At 41.4% G+C, this 14,904-nt stretch overlaps 1 long non-coding RNA gene across 4 annotated transcripts in view; it reads left to right on the forward strand.

Moving 5' to 3' along the window:
- Window positions 1–14,904, forward strand: part of LOC106998712 (uncharacterized) — a 110,358-nt gene that overhangs the window by 86,950 nt on the left and 8,504 nt on the right. The window contains exons 7-8 of one of the 4 annotated variants that reach the window (XR_013418301.1): window positions 154–4,447; window positions 5,190–7,125. The exons of the other annotated variants lie outside the window; for them this stretch is intronic. This is a non-coding gene — a long non-coding RNA (uncharacterized LOC106998712). Of the gene's footprint in view, window positions 1–153; window positions 4,448–5,189; window positions 7,126–14,904 lie in introns of those variants that run through there. 4 annotated transcript variants of the gene reach the window in all.

Raw genomic sequence — 14,904 nt, forward strand, 5'->3', positions numbered from 1 at the left:
ACAATCAACTGGTGAACAGTCCTTGGATGGTTTCATAATGGTGCAGAAGAGACCTTGTCCACCTCCAGTAGCAGAAAAAAGTGACCAAGCAAATAGCCTGGTAACAGAGCCAGTCTAAATTTTTTTTTTTTTTTTTTTTTTTTTTTTTTGCAGTTGCAAGATTTAATAGAGTGAAAACAGAACTCCCATACAACGGGAGGGGACCCAAAGAGGGTAGCCATTGCTGGCTCGAATACCTGGGTTTATATCCCGATCATTGTCCTGCTGTGCTCTCAGGCGATAGATGATTGGCTATTTCTTTACCTGCTGTTTTTGCCTAATTAGCATTTTAGTGAGCTCTCTTTAGTACCTGATTGGTCTGGTCGAGTGTGGGCTAAGTTGCAAGCCCTGTGTTTGAAGGTGGATGCAGTCACCTTCCCAGCTAAGTGTAGGGATTCTTAACCTGGGAAATCCAGCTAGTCCTGTCTCTCAGTTCCCCCTCTCAACAGGAAAACCCAAGTGCTGTTGGGGAGGTTGGCCGACAACTGCTCTGCTTAGTGCTGAATTGGGGCGTAGTAGGGGTCGTGCAGTTGAGATTTCCTCAGGTGGGGTTCCTTCGATGTCATCAACATCAGAGCATGGGCTATCAGGCTGGTCCAGGGGTCTGTGGTAGATCTTAGTCATGGATTGTATCTGGGGCTCCATTTGAAGAACTATTTGTGTTTTACAGCTTTGATTCTGAAAGAGACAAACTTAACAAGGAGGTTAAAGATACAGGGATTGAAATGTATGGCCTGCAGTGCAGGGGATTATTTCTTTGGCACACTTCACAGGCCCTGACTATCTGCTTGATAGTTTTGAAAAGGACTGGTCCAGTAAATAATAATTTGGCCATCTGATGGGTGCTATCAATGTCTAAGTGAAAGGTTTGGTGAAGGGTTTTAAGTAATTTCCATTGGTTAGCTGCAGGCAAAAGTATTTTTCCTTCTTCAGTGGCTAGCCATCCTGAGGGGAGGAAACTATGTCCTTGTGAGTTTCCCCCATTCTATTTCTCCTGCTGAGTACTGGGGCTTGGTTTCCAGGAGGGAATTACCCCATACTAGGGGTCCTTCTATAAGCACTTCTAATGGAAGGTCCTGTCTTGTGGCTCTTTTGGCTTCAATATCTAATTGGAAGTTCCCTTCTATTTCCCTTTCCTTTCCTTTCTGATGACCCTGGCAGTGTAAGACTGCCACCTCTTTAGGTTTCTGTACAGCCAATAACAATCTCCTAATGGCTTCCTGATGTTTGATAGCTGTTCCCTCAGAAGTTAGGAATTCCCTTTCTCTTCATGTTGCTGCATAGGCATGGAGGACTAGGTAAGCATACAGAGTCTCTATATATATTTACCCTTTTTCCTTCTCCTAATTCTAGTGCCCAAGTGAGGGCTATTAGTTCTGTCAGCTGAGCACTAGTTCCTGGAGTGAGGTGATTACTTTCAAGTATTTTATTATCACTAACCACTGCATACCCCACTTTCTGAAGTCCATCAGTATACAAGTACTTCTATCAGTATACAAGTTGAGATTGGGATCAGTCAAGGGAACCTTTGGAAGGTCCCCTTTGAGCGGCGTAGGTTTGAGCAATTACTTGTTGACAGTTGTGTTCTATCTTTTCTTCATTGTCTGGAAGAAATGTGACTGGGTTAAGAGTTGCACAAGTGCGCAGTCGCAGCACTGGCCCTTCAAGTAATAGAGCCTGATATTTAAGTAAACGGTTATCTGACAGCCACAAATCTCCTTTAGCAGTGAATATGCCATTCACATCATGAGATGTCCACACAGTAAGATCTCTTCCCTGTATTATTTTAACTGCTTCAGATACTAAGACTGCTACTGCCGCCACTACCCGTAAACAATGAGGCCAACCCTTTGCCACTACATCAGTTTCCTTACTCAGGCATGCCACGGGTTGCAAGCTCATCCCTCAGACCTGTGTAAGGACTCCTAGAGCTATTCCTGTTTTTTCTGTGACACATAAAGACTAGGCCTTGGGCTTTTAGATCCTTAACAATCTTTTGGAGTCCTTGTTGGGCCTCGGGTCTAAGGGGGTACTGCCTTTGGTAGGGAAAGGAGACGGAATCCTTCAGTTTAACTTGAATAGGATGGGCATTCTTTGCTCGTCCATGTTGTCCTTCTGTTGCCTAGACTTCAGGATTAATTACTTCCTCAAGCAGGGGACAACAAACGAGTGTTCCTTCTCCTATGTTGAGGTGTCTAATGGCCCCTGCTTTTGCTAGAATGTTTCTCCCTAACAGGAGAGTGGGACTTTCAGGCATAATTAGAAAAGCATGTGAAAAGAGTAAAGTTCCCCAGTCACAACTTAATGACTGGGAGAAGTATCTAGTGACTGGCTGTCCTGGGACCCCTCAGATAGTGACAGATCTGGAGGACAGTTGTCCAGGACCGGAGAGTAAGACTGAGAAGGCCACGCCAGTGTCCAGGAGACAGTTAACCTCCTGGCCCTCAATGGTCAAGCATACCCGGGGCTCTGTGAGGGTGATGGCATGGGCTGGCACTTGCCCCGGTACCCTCAGTCCTGCTGCTGGATCATCTGGTCAGTGGCTTCTGACTCAGAGGACCTTCGTCCCCTGGGGCAGTGGGCCTTCCAGTGATTCCCTTGACATAAGGGGCATGGACGAGGGGGCGGCTTATTTCTGTTTGGACAATCTTTTTTAAAGTGTCCTTGTAGACTGCACTGGAACCAAGCCCTATTAGGCGTTCGATTTGCCCAGCTTTTCCCTTTTCCAGAGCCTCCAAAGTCCACTTGCCTGAGGGCCATGACTAAAGCGGTGGCCTTTTTTTAATCCCATTTGTCCCGTTCTGCCTGCTCCTCCTGATCTCTATTATAAAAAACTGAGATTGCCAAGTTCAATAGGGTTCCTAAGTTTTGCTCCAGGCCTAAGGCAGACTTTTGAAGTTTTTTCCTAATGTCTGCAGCTGACTGAGTGATAAACTTATCCTTTAAGATTAGTTGGCCTTCAATAGAGTCAGGTGACAGAGAGGTATGCTTCCTCAATGCCTCTCTTAGTCTCTCCAGAAAGGTGGTAGGATTTTCTTCCTTTCCCTGTGTCATAGTGGACATCATTGAATAATTCATAGGCTTCTTCCTAGTTTTCCTTAGTCCTTCTAGCACGCAAGTTAGCAAATGTCTGCGGCACCAATCTCCATGTTCTGATTCTGTGTCCCAATGAGGGTCTACACTGGGAACTGCCTGCTGGCCGGTGGGGAATCGTTCTCTTTCCTCTGTAGTCATCCTATTGTTGACCTAACAGATACTGGAGATCGCCAAACTCTCGGGCTGCAGTTATGGCGGCACTTCTCTCATTTGGGGTTAGTGTCTGATCTAGCCAGTAATGTTATATGTCTCCATGTCAGATCAAAGGATTGTCCTAACCCTTGTAAAACATCAATATAGCCATCAGGGTTATCTGAGAATTTACCCAGGTCTATTTTAATTTGCTTCAAGTCTGAGAGAGAAAACGGTACGTGCACTCTGGCTGGGCCGAATTCTTCTCCTCACACCGCTTGGAGGGGCATAATCAGGGAATGTCAGCACTCTTTGGTTCATTGTTTACCCCTTTGTCTATCTCCTTTTGGACGTTTGGGTCGAAGGGGGGGTCCTTTATTAGTTGGGGAAGGAGTCGCGGGGAAGCCGGGGTAGGGAGGTGGACTCTGAGGGCTTCCTGTAGGGCATAAATCACACTTTTTACATAATTGTGAGTTGTCTCTTAATGAAAAGAAAGTTTGTACATATGGCAGTTCACTCCATTTGCCTCCTTTTCTACAAAAGTGTCTAGCTGTAAGATGGTGTTATAATTTATACTTCCCTCAGGAGGCCAGGTTTCTCTCCCTTGAAGAGGGAGTACTGGCGGTACTGCAGAAGAATATAAATAGTTTCTTTCTTAGTGTCTGAGGGTCAAATTGGTCCCAGTTCTCCAGAATACATCTTAGGGGCATTTTTGCCTTGGGGGGAACATTTCCCATTGCTTTGGGGGTCCCACCTGGGTCGCCAAATGTTACCGGGGGGTCCTTGCTCCCAGAGCTCCCAAGATGGTGGAGGGCTGCTTCCAAGATGGTGGAGGACTGCTTCCAAGATGGCGGTGGGCCGCTTCCAAGATGGTGGCAAGCCTCATGTTCTCTGACCTGGGGTTCTTGGCCTCATAGATTCCAAGAAATGTAATCTTGGGCCATGCGGTGAGTATTATAGCTCTATTAGAAGCCATGGGTCACAGTGACTAGTGACTAGTGTTCAGCTCGATTAAGACAAACCCAGGCACTTAGCCATGCAGGAACAATGGCAAGTCTTTAGCCCGATCGGGAGTGGCAATGGGCGCCTCGCTGGATCAGGAGCACAGCGGACACCCTGCCGGATCCGGAGGGATGGAAGTCAGCGGGTCTGTGACAACAGCAAACAGCAGTGGTGGATGGTGAGTGAAAGCTCGGCTCAAGCCGTAACAAACACAGACCAGAAGAGTGTGCAGTTGCGAGATTTAACAGAGTGAAAACAGGGCTCCCATACAAAGGGAGGGGACCCAAAGAGGGTAGCCCAAGCCAGTCTAAATTCTTAAAGGGATTCAGCATCTGCTGGGTTAGATCAGAGGCCATGGAAAACAGAAGCAGGAGAGAGACCAGGACTAGACCACTAGTCATTCACTAGACCAGGACTTCTTCTTAAGCCTGGCTGAACATTAAAATAACCTGGAGAATTTTAAAGCATTCTGATACCTAGGTCCCAACTCCAGAAAGTTTCAATAAATTGGTCTGGGGTGGAGCTTGAGAACAACAGCGTTTTAAAAGCTCTCCAACATGTTTCTAATGGACACCTGGACTTGAGAAACACAGCACTAGAGGATCTTGAGGGCACGCTTATTCACCACTGCTCATCAAGCATGTGCTGTATAATACCCAGCTCATGGCACATGAGAAATCGTATTGGGTTGAACAAAGCATAGTAAAAACGAAACATTTCCTTCTAAAGTGGGATCTGCAGTGTTGCTGCTTCAAGTCCTCCTTTTGTTTCTCCAAGCACCTTTTTTTTTTTTTTTGTCCACATGCACGTGCACTTATTTAACTAGGTCCCATGGCAGTTAGCATACTAGTCATTTAGACCTAGACAAGTAGGACCCTGTACTTGGGAGCGCCTTTCTCAAAATTTCCCATCTTTTCTAGTGCCTGTGACCAACTGGGGATGGCAGTGCCTTCTGGGTGTGGCACTGGAGCCCAGGATAGAACCTCTATTTCTGCCCTCCTCAACACTCTACCCTGCATGGGGCACAACCAGATGCCTCCAGGAGCTCAAGGTCTCAAATGTACAGGGTCATCCCAGGGCCTTGGTTCCAGGAGGGTAGACTGGTTCCAGGAGCCTGGCCAGTGGACACTGGCAGAAGTGTTTCTCTCTTGAGATCATGGGAGAGTATGCCTACAGAATGGTGCTGATGTGCTAATTTTGAGTGACTCAAATTATTTAGATAAACAGGGTCCACACAACAAATATTTGCCCAGGCCTTGCATACCCTTAGAGTAACTCTGCCTCTAGAATATTCATTCTTAAGTTTCTTAGAGATGAAACTGTGGGCTGTCTTACACTGAAAAGATTACCACAGTAGTAAACCTTGTTTCTTGGGAAAGAATCCAAGAGGATTTATGGAGACAAGTCAGTTAAAGCAGTTGACCACATTTTCTAGAGGGACATTTTTATTTAGACAGGCATTTATGCCAGAATTTTTGTAAATGCATCATGAGAAAATTTCCAAATGCCTTAAAAAGACTAAAAAAAAAGTAGAGACTGAAAGAGCTCTTTGCCACTCTTTTTCTCTCTGTCTTCTCAAAGCAAACCTAATAAAGTTTTAAAAGTATTTTAAAGCACTGAGAGAGAAAATCATGACCTTCTGAAACTTAACTGCTAGCTATCTGATTAATCTTCCTGGGAAACTTATCTTTGTTAATAATGTTTATATTGGGCTAAGTGCTGAAATAAGATTTTGGATATATTTGGATTAAACAAAAATATATTATCAAAATTAGTTTTACCTGTTTCATCTTACTTTTTTTTTTTTTTAAGATGGAGTCTCACTCTGTTGCCCAGGCTGGAGTGTGCAATGGTGCAATCTCGGCTCCAACCTCCACCTCCCAGGTTCAAGCGATTCTCCTGCCTCAGCCTCCTGAGTAGCTGGGATTACAAGCACGCACCATCACACCCGGCTAATTTTTGTATTTTTAGTAGAGATGGGGTTTCACTGTGTTGGCCAGTCTGGTCTCGAACTCCTGCCTCAGGTGATCCACCCGTCTTGGCCTCCCAAAGTGCTGGGATTACAAGCATGAACCACCGCACCCAGCCTTCATCTTAGTTTTTTAATGTGACTATATGAAAATGTAAAATTACATAGGTGATATATGTGGTTCACATTCTATTTCTTTTGGACAGCACGTGAGCAGTTAAAATTTCATGAACTATGAACATAGACATGGAAGCTTCCTTAAAATTGGCTAGACATTTTAATTCAGCCAAACTGAAGAGGACAGCCATGGGCTGGAAATCTAGTGGAAGAGAATGGAGACCAGAGGAGAGATCGCAAGGGTTAGAAAAGTGCTTACCTACCTGAAAGGGGAGGCTTTGGTACAGGACTTAAGAAATTGGTGCATCCAAAGATGACAGGAGGATGATCTGAGTGCTTCACACACAGAAAAAGATGAAGTACACCCAACCTGAGATGTGCACTCACTGACTCGCCCTTGGGCCAAAGTGTGAGTTCCTCATTCTTAAATCTAATCCCCATCGACTTGATTGGAGCTAATTTCTAGGACATGGCACAAAACTCTAGACTGAATCTCAATCGAGGGGAGATAATGGTTCAAAATTAACCTGCTGGGAACTTAAGCCATAGTAATTTAGGCATTCAATGCACATGTGACCTTGATTTTTAGTCAGAAGCTTGTGAGATGCAGAGATTTTTTTTTTATATTGATACAAGAAGGAAGTCTGTAGGGATGGATTGATACATCCAGGTGATTCACAATCCAGACAAGTCCTCAGGGATATTTAAAATTTTTTTTAATGTATAATGTAAAATGATTATAAGAAGTAAAATATTTGTCACACTTTCCACTTAAAGTGCTTTTGTTCTTTCTGCCATTTGTCCTAACACCTTCCAGCTTCTGGGAGCTGCTGAAAGGAGTGAGCAGGGTAATTGATGAGAGTTTGGGAGTGGGGAGAGCAGTGAGCCGATACTTGGAGTCTTGCCAAGATCTGACACAGTAGGTTACTTTTCCCCTCAATATGCAGGACCACACCTAATGATTCCTTACATCAAAACAGAATACAAAGTAGAGAAGATTTGACACACAGAAATTCCTGCCATCCTCATGGCCCCCCAGCCCAGGATATTGAAACCAATGTTGAATTTGAAAAGCACATTTTCCCAAACTCCTTTTTTAAAAGCAGACATGATCTTAATGGCAGTGATAAAAATTATATTCAGTTATTTTTGTCTTCAATCCTGCCAAAGAGATGCTTGGGAAAAGCAAAGATTTTTAACATCTGGCTTGCCTGAATAGAATTCATACTTGAATGAAGAATGCTATGTTATGAAGGCTTCTCTTCCAATTCTTTTAGTTTCTGGATATCTTCATTAGTGGTAAATCTGGGGAAGATTACTCTGAGTGGCAAGCTTGCAACATTTTTCCCAGGGATTTTTAGGGACCCTCTCAACTAAACAAATAGCAGTAAAGAAGAATCACATTTTAAAGTATCCTTCTAATGTAATCCATAAATATATACACCTGCTGTGTACCCATGAAAATTTAAAACAAAAAATTAAGTATCCTTCCAGAAGTTTTGTGGAAATGTGAGGTTTTATTTTCTAATATCAGAGATATTACTTGTTGATTCAGGCCAGTCATCTAGCCAGTTATAGCAACTTCTCAAAGCTATTTTAGGAAGGCATTTTTGCTTCTTGTTATCTTCCCACCAAAGATAAGTTCTGGAGAAGTTCATAAGCTATTAACTATGACAATAACTTAAGACCTCAATTTACATTTTTCTTCTTGATACAAACTCATTCCTGGGTCACCAGAATAGACATAGATATGGATGTGTAGGCTCCACGAGGACCATGCCAGGCAGGATACAAACACACTGGAGTGTATCAGGAGAAGCGATTTGCCCTCCTCCTACCGCCAAAGGTGGTGATTTAGAAGTGATTTAGGAGTAAGACTGGGGAGACTTCTTGAAGACATCTTGGGATGTTAGAGTCATTCTATTCCCACACTCACTCCTTGAGAAAAGGGAGGATTTGCCATGGTTCCTCAGAGAAAGGATCCCTAGAGACAATCCCACAAAGCTCAAGGGTACATCTGAACATAGGGACTGGCCCCAGTTTCTCGTTTGGAGTGTGCCAAGTGGCATAACCCATTGGCACATGCCAAGTCCCAAGCAAAGGCCACCAGAGAGCTTTGGATATAGGCAGAGGGCCTCAGAAAGTGGGGCAGAACAAGTCAGGAGAGGGCACAAATCACCTCCCAGTTCTTCAAGGACCCAAGGTGCTTGTAACAGGGAGTCTAAGATTCTTGGGGCCCCAGAGGCCCCATAAGATGGCTGACTGGCTGGTTGAATTGCTAAGCAAACTTCCATTCCCTGGACACACAGGAAGCAAAGGGACTCAGTAGCAATATTAGTCTCAGGCTAAAGGGTACCCTGTCATGGACCCCATGCTTGACAGGGTCCTGCATTTGCCAACAAATACATTGTGCTAAAGAACACATATTGCTGCCATTCTGAGTCTGAGATCAGAGCTCAGAGCTGGCACAGACCAATCTAAAACTGTAAATATTTGCTCTCCCAGCTGACATTATGCAGGCCCCAGGGAAATCTCCACTTGCAATAGATCCTGTACATTAAAGATGGTATATGCAAAACTCTGAAGGTGTGTGGGCTGTGCTGCTACAGAGGCTGCTTGGGAGTGTGAAGAGTATAGCAGTATTGTTCACATTATGCTTAAATATGTATATATGTAGGTCTAGTTATATGCATGAAGCATAGTTCCTCTTCTTTACTCTATGGAAATTTGATGGACATTAAATCCTAAAATTGCAAATAGATTTTTTATAAAATAGGCTTTTTAATTTTAATAAATCTTGACTATTTTAGATGAATCTTAATTATTCAGAAATGTAGGAAAAGTAAATTTATTTACATTTGTTTATGTTTGCTCCAATTTAAATTTTCTTAATGCATTCAAATTGCATATATTTTAGTATCATTATATTTGATTTTTAATCCGTTTGATCACTGCTGACACAAGAATACAAGTTATATATGAAAATATTAATTTTATCAACATAATTAGTGACTTTGCTAGAAAAGATGACCAAAAAATTTTGATTCTAGCAAGCGAGTACATACTAATTTCTGAATTATTACTCATCCAAACATTGCCAGCCCATGAAGAGAATGCCCAGGTACATGCAATACAAATTAAATTAAATAGTCTTTGATATTTTGCTAATTCTGGGCTTTACATATATTTTTCTAATTTGTCCTCATAAAGCTGTTTGTCAAGTGAGGATGATAGGACATACTTCATTTAGCAATTTGTTAGTTTGATTTATAATTCTTATAAATATAGACTTAGGGTTTGGGGGCCTCCATTTGCCCCAGGCCTTGTAAAATTTGGGTGGACATGAAGGAATCCCATCTGTAGAGGTTCACAGTAGACCACTATCCTGAGATTGGATGAAGCCGAAGTGAATGTCAGAATGCCATAGGCATCCAAGGATCACTGAGCCAGCAGGTGGTACCCGTCGACCAGACCGGGTGATGACATTGGCAGCTGGAGTCAACAGAGAGGTGACTGAAATCAGCTATTCCACTTCCATCTGCCCCACTGCCTGCACCAGTCAGCTCATTCTTCCTCATCTTCCCCCCTCCCTGCTGCCTTCACAAGAAGTCAAACATGAGATTCCTTCCCTGGAAATTCGCCAAGAGTTGAATGCAGTTTGATTTATAATTGAATGCAGGGAGTGAAGGCAGTGTGAAGAGAGAATTTTGAAATGGATAATAATTGAAATGATAACACTTGAATTTGACTACAGATGTATTACATTAGACCAGTGCTTAACAGATTGCACTATTTTCCTGCTATAGAACATGAATGGGAACTTACAAAAGAAAAATGAGCACCAAAATGAAGTGTTTCATATTTGCTGATATTTGGATTATTCTAATGCATACCTTCTACTGGTAGCACCAGTAGAAGGACACTTTTTTAATTGGCGAAATCATCAAAGATAGAAGGATTGGGATTATTCATTTGTTGGCTTGATGCAGTGACTTGTAATTCTAGCTTCACGATAGAATAACTGAGAGCTTTAAAAATGTTTCAATTTCATGCCGGGCGCGGTGGCTCACGCCTGTAATCCCAGCACTTTGGGAGGCCGAGGCGGGCGGATCACAAGGTCAGGAGATCGAGACCACAGTGAAACCCCGTTTCTACTAAAAATACAAAAAATTAGCCGGGCGCGGTGGCGGGCGCCTGTAGTCCCAGCTACTCAGGAGGCTGAGGCAGGAGAATGGCGTGAACCCGGGAGGCGGAGCTTGCAGTGAGCCGAGATTGTGCCACTGCACTCCAGCCTGGGCGACAGAGCGAGACTCTGTCTCAAAAAAAAAAAAAAAAAAAAAAAAAGTTTCAATTTCCAATTTTGCCCCATCCCAGATTGAGTGTGAATCTCTCTGTGTACAGATTCTATATGTCTTAAAAGCAACCCAAGTGATTCTAATGAGCAAATGGCGTTGTAACCCACAGGAGATACCCACTTGGTCAATTCTTTGCCAGTTTTGTGTCTATGCTGTCAGATATTCACAGATTCACCAGTTAATGCTGCACTCTTTCTGCTTTCCCTAACTGTGTTGTCATGGTCCAAGACCCTGCCTCAGGAGCCTTGCACAAGAGCTTGTTTACTGAGGGGTATGGGACAGCCACATCAGTGACCTGGGGAAATTAGCCTGTGTCAAAGCCAATTAGTCACACTGTTTCCACTTTAATAAAGGAGATCAATTAAGAGGAGAGCTGCACTGGAAAATTCCTGGGCCTGCCAGACCTAGGGTGTTATGTTGTTAGGCACCAAATTCATTCATTCACTCAACAACCATATATTTAGTGCCAGCTATGTGCTGGGCACTGGAAATAAAATGATACATAGAGATACAACAACAACTTTCAAAGAGCTCTCAGTTTTTTATCACCTTGGAAATCAATTTCTCACCTACCTGTTTTTTAAAAAATTGCCTTCTCTCTTGCATTGTTTCTGACATGGAATCTTGTTATCTTTATCTTTGCTCTTCTGTATATAGTGTGTGTTTTCTCTCAGACTGCTTTAAAGACTTTAAAAGCCCCTGAATTTCAACCACTCTTTTCTAGACTTTGGAATTTGAGAGGTCATTAATCTTTTTAGTTAGAAGAGTTACCAGTTTTAATTGTACAAGGTAAAAAACAAAATGAAAGACTTTTTGACACACGAATAGTAGCAAATAGATCATCTCAGTATAAGGAATTGCAATTTAAATGAAATAAATTTAGCTTCATGAAAAACTATACAATTTTTTTCTCATTTTGCTGCTTCCTAACAAGCGATTGTCTAAAACTTTCCTTACTTCCTTTTTCCTTTCTCGTTTAAAACTGCCTTTCTTTCTTTCTTTCTTTCTTTCTTTCCTTCTTTCTTTCTTTCTTTCTTCTTGCTTGCTCTTTTTCTTCCTTTTCTTTTTCTTTCTAATGAACAGTACCTGTTATCATTCTCCAAATAAATATTCTATGATCAAATTACACTTCCAGCCAAGATGGAGAAAAAGATCAGATTTACCCTCTCACCTTAACCAATAAATTTTAAAAGTATATGAAACAATGGTTTTCTTGATACTGGTTATCAGACATAAACAGTGATTCCTGAAAGACAGGAGATGAATGAGGTGAGTCCTGTGATTACCCCAGTTTAATGTTTTGAGAGACTCCAGTCTGCAGCGCAGGGAGGAAGAACCCAAGTGGAGCCCAGAAGACTCCCTGACTAGAAATAGAGCTAAAAGTTGGGAGTGAATAAAGTGACAAAAGTCACTAGAAAGTCTATCAGGCAAGATATCTGAAGATTTGTTGCTTTCTTTGAGTTTTCAGCTGAGCAATAATCAGCACATGCATGGAAGGAAACTGCCTGAGGCCTGGAACAGAATCACCTGGAAGGATAGAGGTAACAGTGTCTGGCATTCACACAGAGTCAGTATCGTGCTTGTACCCAGAAATCAGACTGGGAAAACCTCATGATTCATAAGGCATTTGGTAGAATACTCGGAAAGATCTTGTCTTGGTAGTAGGGGATAATTAGCCCGGTAATATGAGGACTGTTCTGGCCCCATTTAATAAATCATGAAACCAAAATCGGAAAGGATCAAACTATTTTCATACACCTTAACTGTGTCCCAGAACAAGGCTGATTTGGTTTGGCTGTATCCCCACCCAAATCTCATCTTGAATTGTAGTTCCCATAATCCCCACATGTCATGGGAGGGACCCAGTGGGAGGTAATTTAATCATGGGGGCAGTTACTCTCATGCTTTCCTCATGATTGTGAGTGAGCTCTATGGGATCTGATGGTTTTATGAGGGACTTTTCCCAATTTTACTTGGCACTTTTCCTGCTGCTGCCATGTGAACAAGGATGTATTTGCTTCTCCTTCCATCATGACTGTAAGTTTCCTGAGGCATCCCCATCCCTGCAGAACTGTGATTCAATTAAACTTCTTTCCTTTATAAATTACTCAGTCTTGGATATGTCTTTATTATCAGCATGAAAATGAACTAATACAAAAACACAAGAATATTTACAGAGATAAAAAGCTTGTAACAAGGTAAAATTCCCAGTCGCTTTGTGTTTATACTGAGTAATGGAATTGCTGGGTCAAATGGTATTTCTGGTTCTAGATCTCTGAGGAATCACCACACCGTCTTTCACAATGGTTGAACTAATTTCCATTCCCACCATCAATGTAAAAGCGTTCCTATTTCTCTGCAACCTTGCCAGCATCTGTTGTTTCTTGACTTTTTAATAATCACCATTCTGGGATGAGATGGTATCTCATTGTGGTTTTTATTTGCATTTCTCTAATAATCAGTGATGTTGAGCTTTTTGTCAAATGTTTGTTGGCTGCATGAATGTCTTCTTTTGAGAAGTGTCTCTTTATGTCCTTTGCCCATCAACAACAGACTGGATAAAGAAAACGTGGTACATATACACCATGGAATACTATACAGCCATAACAAGGAAGGAGATCATGTCCTTTGCAGGGACCTAGATGAAGATAGAAGCCAGTATCCTCAGCAAACTAATGCAGGAACAGAAAACCAAACACCGCATATTCTCACTTATAAGTGGGAGCTGACCAGTGAGAACTCATGGACACAGGAAGGGGAACAATATACACTGGGGCCTGTTGGGAGTTGGGGTGAGAGGAGGGAGAACATTAGGAAAAACAGCTAATGCATGCTGGACTTAATACTTAGGTGATGGATTTATAGGTGCAGCAAACCACCACCGTGGCACACATCTACCTATGTAACAAACCTGAACTCCAGAACTAAAAATAAAAATTAAAAGAAAAAAACAAAAACAAACAAGTAAAAATTCCCAATCGCTTACATCCAATTAAAAATTACCAGGCATGTGAATTATTACTAGAGATAAAGAAAAATATAACCTATAATAGGAAAAAAGCAATTAACCAAAATAAACTCAGTCTAGATAGATGGTAGAAATAACAAACAGTGATTACATCTGTATTGCTTACAGGCAAAAAATTAAACAGAGACACAAAAGATGTTTTTTAAAAAACAAATAGAACATCAAGAGATGAGAACTACAGTTTCTGAGATGAAAAATTCACTGGATGGGATTCACAACAGATTGAACATAGGAAAGGAAAAAAAGTAGTGAATTTTCAGACAGAGTAATAGACACTATCCAAAATGTAACATATAGAGAAAATAGGTGTTTATAAAAATGAACAAAACATCAGTGTGCTATTGGGCAACTTCAAGTGAATTTATATATGTTTAATCAGAATCACTCAGAAGGATGAGAGTGGGAAGGGGCAGAAAAAATATTTGAAAAAATGATGACCAAAATTATTTCAAGTTTGATGAAAGTTTCAAACCCACACAGCACAATCAAATTGTTCAAAACCTGTGATAAAGGGAAAGTCTTAAAACCAGTCTGTTAGAAAACACATGCTATGCATAGAAGAACAAAGATAAAGATAACAGCAGATTCCATATCAGGAACAATTCAAGAAAGAAGACAAGTTTTATTTATGGTGATTTTAGAACAACAAATTAGAAATAGAAGGAAATTCCTCAGCCTTTAAAGAGCATTGATGAACAACCTATATCTAACCTCACACATAATGATGAAAGACCAAATAATTTCCCCCTAAGATAGAAAAGAAGAAAAGGATGTCTGATCTCATCAGTCCAAGTCAACATTGTACTGGATGTTCTAGTCAATGCAATAAGGCAAGAAAAAGGAATAAAAGTTATCCAGATTGAAAAGGTTGAAGTAGACTATTTGTTTTTCACATGATATGGCCATTTATATAGAAAATATGATGGCATCTATGAAAAAAACTACTTGAATGAATAAATGAGTTTAGCAAGGTGGCATGATGTAAGATTGATGTACAAATTAAATTGTATTTCTATATCAACAAACAATTAGAAATTGAAATGAGACAATACCATTTACAATAGTGTCAAGAAATAGGAAATACATTTCTTGTATAAATCTGACAAAATATGTGAAAGACCTATACATTGAAAACTGCAAAACGTTGCCTAAAAACAATTAAAGAC

The sequence above is a fragment of the Macaca mulatta genome, chromosome 6 (assembly GCF_049350105.2).
Source record: "Macaca mulatta isolate MMU2019108-1 chromosome 6, T2T-MMU8v2.0, whole genome shotgun sequence".
Lineage (NCBI taxonomy): Eukaryota > Metazoa > Chordata > Mammalia > Primates > Cercopithecidae > Macaca > Macaca mulatta.